This window comes from Vombatus ursinus, unplaced genomic scaffold (assembly GCF_900497805.2).
Source record: "Vombatus ursinus unplaced genomic scaffold, bare-nosed wombat genome assembly UNPS02014877.1, whole genome shotgun sequence".
Lineage (NCBI taxonomy): Eukaryota > Metazoa > Chordata > Mammalia > Diprotodontia > Vombatidae > Vombatus > Vombatus ursinus.
In genome coordinates, this window is record NW_020954655.1 from 367,905 (window position 1) to 373,987 (window position 6,083).

The 6,083-nt window shown below is 43.3% G+C and overlaps 1 protein-coding gene across 1 annotated transcript in view; it reads right to left on the reverse strand.

The window, feature by feature from the left end:
• RPL31 (ribosomal protein L31) overlaps positions 1-152 on the reverse strand; it is a 4,432-nt gene extending 4,280 nt beyond the window's left edge. Inside the window, exon 1 of the mRNA XM_027842565.1 lies at positions 51-152. The gene's annotated coding sequence lies outside the window, so the exon portion shown is untranslated. The remainder of the gene's footprint in view (positions 1-50) is intronic.
• Positions 153-6,083: the final 5,931 nt, after the last annotated feature.

Sequence of the window (6,083 nt, forward strand, 5' to 3'; positions counted from 1 at the left end):
GGAGGATGGAGCCGGATTCCGAGGGCTTAGGACGCTGAGAGGACACTTACCCTGCCCGGGATCAGGTCGGAAAGGAAGGGCGCAGAGGATTGTGGGAGAATCTAATATCCGGACCCTGGTACTGCTTCCGGGTCGCGCATGCGCAGGAGCGGCAGGCGACTGCGTGACAATGCTAAGAGGGAGGAGGGAGGAAGGACGGAGGAGTGGGAGGGGGAAGGAGAAGGAGGCGGAGTGTCTGCCAGCTCAGCGTCCTACGTCACACGGTGGGCGCGGGGCAGAGGAAAGCAAACTCTTCTCGCCTTACTAGCCACGTTTCTAAAGTTATTTTACGTTATACCCGTTAAGCTAAACTGATCCCTTTCTTAGGGGCCAGCCTTCACGAATAAAAAAAGTCCCTGACCAAGAGTTGGTTCCCGGTTGTTATTGTTGCCCAGCTCACTATTCATCTCCCATCTCCGAGCCTTTGCATGGTCCCCCATATTGGGAATGCACTCCTTTCCTTCCACCCCTAGAATTCCTATCTTCCATCCATGCTTAGCTCAGGAAGCCTTCCTTCCCTGATTTCCTCTCATTGCTTGAACTATCTCTTTCCTCAAATAGCCCAGCATTCACTTACCTGTTTACATAATTGTCTCTCTTCTCCCTGTCAATCAGTCAGCTTCCGAGATAGGAGGTGAGCTTTTTGAGGGCAACGACTGTTTCCTTGTTGTCTTTGTGTCCTCAGCTCGGTACTTTGTGAGGGAGGGAGGATAGAGAGACAGACAGATAGAGAGAGACAGGCTTCTGAATGGAAATGACTGGGCCCAGGTGGCTTTAACCTCTTCTTTACCAATGTCTCTTGCAAACTTCAAAGCCCCTACTACATGGTTGCTGCTCCCATGAAGCTAGATTCCTCCCTTAGTATGGACCTCTTCGTTGCTTCTATACCTAAGTGGACTTCGAAATGTATGCCTTCTACCTCTCTACTATTCACTCCACTCCCATAGATTCAATTATCACCAATTATCACCAATGATGGTGATTGATAACCTCAATGATGAGGGTTATCAAATTTACTTCTCCAGCCCTAACCTTTCTACTGACCTCCAGTCTCACATCATCAGCTGCCTAAGATGTCCCAGGATATGTTAAACTCCACACCTCTTTATCTTACATTTCCTTTCCACCCAGATTTCCCCCCTCTTCCTGTCTTCCTTATTACTGTTGAGGGTACCACCATACTCCCTCAGACTCAATTCCCAGGTGTCATTCTCAACTCCTCACTCTCACCCCCATTATCAAATCTGTTGCCAAGGTCTATCTATCTATTTTACCTTTGACCTCATGTACACCCCACTTCTCTCCTCTGATGCTGCCACCACTTTGGTACAGGCCATCCTCATCTCCTGCTTGAGAAATAGTCTGTTGGTAGATCTGTTTACCACAGGTTTCTCTCCACTCAAGTTCATCCTCCATTTAGCTTGTGATTTTCCTAAAACCCAAATCTGACCATGTCACCCCCTCATTCAGTAAACTCCAGTGTCTCTTTATCAAGCCCAGGATCAAATATAAAATATTCTGGCATTCAAAACATCACCCCCACCTTCTAACATTCCTACAGATATTCTGTGACCCAGTGGCACTGGCCTCTTGGCTGTTCCTCAAACAAAACAGTCCCTCTTCAAATCTGGGCATTTTCACTGGCTGTCCCCCGCACTTGGGATGCTCTTCTCCTTATCACCAACTTCTGGCCTCCCTGGCTTCCTTCACATTCCAGCTAAAATCCAGCTTTCTACTGTAAGCCTTTCCTTAATTCTATTGCCTTCCCTCTGTTGATTATTTCAAATTTATTCTGTATGTAGCTTGTTTATACAACTGTTTACATGTCTCCTTCATTAAACTGTGATCTCCTTGGAAGCAGGAACTGTCTTTTACCTTTCTTTGTATCCTGAGCGCTTAGCCCAGTGCCTGACACTCAATAAATGTTTACTGATTAAAAGACTAATCTTGTGTCAGCCTCACTACTGTATCATGAGGACGGGGACTCTTGTGCTGCATCTTATCTAAACTTTATAAGAACCCCAATGCCAAGCATAGTGTTTTGAGATGCTTAAGCTATGTTTATTGAATAAATGAGAAACTCTAGTATTTACACGGGAACAATACATGGAATTTCCTCCCTGCACCTCCCCACCAACTAATAATAATAATGCTTTCACAGCCTTTCTCACAGGCTTATTACGGTGCCTCAGTCCCTTTTCTGTAAAATGATCGATAATACTTGCAATACCTACCTCACAGAGTTAGGTGGAAAGTGTTCCTCTTGTTTCTAATTTAAAAGTTTTTGAAATATTGCAAAAGATTGGTGCTACAAATATAAACAAAATGTGGTTCTTTACTTTAAAGATTTTATAGTCTAATAGAGGAAATAAGGCACTTACCTGCAGAACTCAATATGACAGATGCTTAAGAAAAGCAACGATGATTCCAATTACTTACAGCACTCTCATGTTCAATCAGTAGCCAGATCCTGTTCATTCCATATTCTACACTACATCTTTCTCCACCAGGTGGAGTTCCAGGAAGACTTCTCTTGGAAAGTGGTACCAGAGCCGAGACTAGAATAAAAGATAAGGATTCAGAGAGCCTGGAAGTGAGGAAGAAGTGTGTTCCCTTGTCCACACTCTGGATTCAAATCAAATTGGACAATGCTCTTTCTTAACTCCCCCAAATACACTGTATTGTTCACTTGTTTTTAAGTTGTGTCCAACTCTCTGTAACTCCATTTGGTGTTTTCTTAGCAGAGATACTGAAGAGTTTTGCCATTTCCTTCTCCAGCTCATTTTACAGGTAAGGAAACTGAGACAAACAGGGTTAAGTTACTTGCCCAGGGTCACACAGCTAGTCAGTGTCTGAAGCCAAATTTGAACTAAGGAAGATGAGTCTTCCTGACTCCAGGCTGAGCATGTTAGCCTCTGTACCACCTAGCTGCCCCAAAACACTGTGCTCCTTACCTTCGTTCAGACTTCTCTGTGCTTGGAATGCCTTCTGTCTCCCTCTTTGCCTGTTGCTCAATGTCTCTTGTGGCAGCTAAGATGGAGTACAGGGTCTGGAGTCAGGAAGACTCATCTGGCCTCAGACACTTACTAATTGTATGACCCTGGGCAAGTCACTTCACCCTGTTTGCTTCAGTTTTTCATCTATAAAGTGAGCTGGAGATGGAAACCGAAATCCACTCTAGTATCTTTGCCTGGGGTCTAGAAGACTGAAGAACAACATCTCTTCTAGGAAAACTTTCCTGATAGCTTGAATTGGTAACAATTTTCTCCTCAGGCTTCAGATAGCAATTAATCAATCAACAAGCATTTATTAAGCACTTACAATGTACTAAGAGGCACTGTGTAAAATGCAATAGATAAAAAGACACAAATGAATGTAAACTCTCTCAAGGACTCTACATTCTAAAAATAGTGCTTTGTTTTGTACCTTTCAAATGAATCAATTTTCTCATGTGAGATTGTCTATTATAGTTATAGATGTTGGTATTTCACCTGGAAATCTGCCTGCCCCTCCTCCCACTGCACATCAGTTAGCAGTCCAGGGATAAAGACCCTTCTGACTACACCCCACCCCCCAAATACACTCGCACTCCACCAACTCTCCCCACCCTGAAGGAAATAATTTCCTCAATTTTGAATTTTGGATTAAGTCCCGAGGTAGAGTTCACAGGCCTGAGGTTATCCTCAGTACCTCAAACCTGCCTTACCTCCCTCAATAATTAGCCTGTCACCAAGACTCCATACCACCCTCTGCCTTGTTGGTGGTGGTGGTCCTGTCTGACTCTTCATTTTACAGATGAGGAACTGAGGCAAACAGGGTTAAGTGACTTGCTCGTGGTCACAGGGCTAGTAAATGCCTGAGGCCAGATTTGAACTCACAAAGATGAGTCCTCCAGACTCCAAGCTTCAAACTCTATCCACTGTACCACCCTGATGCCTTAACTCTCTAGGCTGCCACACCTTTATCAGAGTTTTTAATAATCAAATCAACACTACCTCGGGTAGAGGAGGGGTAATCTACTGCCCCAGGGCTCAAGCTCCCTTTCCAGACCACCACTCCCAGCTCTCTCATACCCATCCCAACAGACCAATCCTTCTGGTGTCCCTACCCTACTTTCCCCTTCCCTTCGCCCTTTGGAGACCTGTTTCCATTGTTTAAAAAACAAAACAAAGCAAAACAAAACTGCCTTTCCTATTAAACCTGTGCCCTCTCCTTGGAGACTACTTTGTATTCTGTTTATACTTACATATGGTCACATTGTTTCCACCTTAAGCATGGTATTTAAGGCTGCTAGGTGGCACGATTGTGCACAGGTCTCTGGGCCTGAAATCAGGACAACTTGAATTTCAATTTGCCTCAGGTACTACCTCCTCTGTGACCTTGGGCAAATCACTTAACTTCAGTTTGTGTCAGTTTCCTCATCTGTAAAATGTGGATAATAATAGCATCTATCTCATAGGGTTACTGTGAGGATCAGTAAAGCATTTAGCAGAGTGCTGTGCACATAGTAGGTGCTATATAAATGCTTTTTCTTCAGTTGTGTCCAACTCTGTGTTTTCTTGGCAAAGATACTGCAGTGGTTTGCCATTTCCTTCTCCAGTGTATCCTCATTTTACAAATGAGGAACTCAGGCAAATAAAGGTTCAGTGACTTGCCCAGGGTCACACAGCTAGTAAATGTCTTAAGTTGGATTTGAACTCAGATCTTCCTAACTCCAGGCACTGTACTCTATCCACTGCACCACCTAAATGCCCATGTAAGTTCTAGTTATCATCAGTCAATCCTCCTCTTCCTCCTCCTCCTCATCCTCAGCCCACCTTGAGGGCAGGTACTATTTTGTTGCCTTGTTCAGGTTCTTATGCACTTAATAAATACTTATTGAATTAAATTGAAAACCAATTATTGGATTGTAAAATCCATGATATTATCAAAAGATATTATGTATTATAGAGCACTCAGCAAACTTCAAAACACCATAAATGTCAATTATTATTATGAAGGCAGAAGTTGTGTCTCACTTGAACTTTCTCTCTCTCTCTCTCTCTCTCTCTCTCTCTCTCCCTGCGTGTGTCTGTCATTCTGTCTCTGTCTCTGTATCTCTCAAAGCATAGCACAGGATTCTGAATGCAATAAATTGCTAATAAATTTTTTGGGGGGAAGGAGGTGAAATGAGGAAGGGGAAGCCAGACCTCTGATTTAATTGATGTTGGAAGCTCCTAGTGAGGGATTTTCTCTACCAATACAGGCAAGCACCTTCTACAATTTAAAATCTAATTGGGGCACTAAGTAAGTAGCTTACCCAAGATTACTCAGTATATGTCAGAGATCAGGATTTGAACCCCAGTCTTCCTGACTCTGTGAGGCCAGCTCTTTTTCCCAGCCACCATGCCACCCTGCCACCCTGCCTCTTGTGTTTGTTGTTATTTTTGACTGTCGTGTGCTGAATAGATTTGAATAAAAAGAGACTGGAGTAGTCAGAAAGGCTACCACGAAAATGATTAAGCAAGGAGAGGTTGTAGGGCTAGACTGGGGCAGGTATGGAGCAGAAGGGCAGGCACATTTTAAGGAATGAACAGCTAAATTTGACAATGGCCTGAACATGTGGAAATGAGACAGAACAGTGAATCTAAAATGTCTAAATTGTTCATCCTGTATGATTGAGAGAAGGGTGGTGCTACTGAAAGGAAAATTGAGCAGGGGAGCTGATTTGGGGTGGGGGGGAAGGATGAGGGGAGATGATGAGTTTAGATTAGAATATAATAAGTTTGAAGTAATCTGCTAAGACACATAGTAATGAGACACATAGTATACGTACTGAAGCATTTTTAAGGTGGTAAGACAATTGTGAATATCAACTAGGTAGGTGCAAATACTAAAGGGAGATAATAAACTTCTCTTGAGTTTTATTCTGGAAAAAAACAGAACTGTTTTGCATGCACCAGAAGGCTATATATTTCAGCTCCCTGTTTAATGAACCATGTTAGGCTGATGAAAGCTTACTTTCATCATCATGCCCATATGCAGAGGGAGGAATAAACATCGTG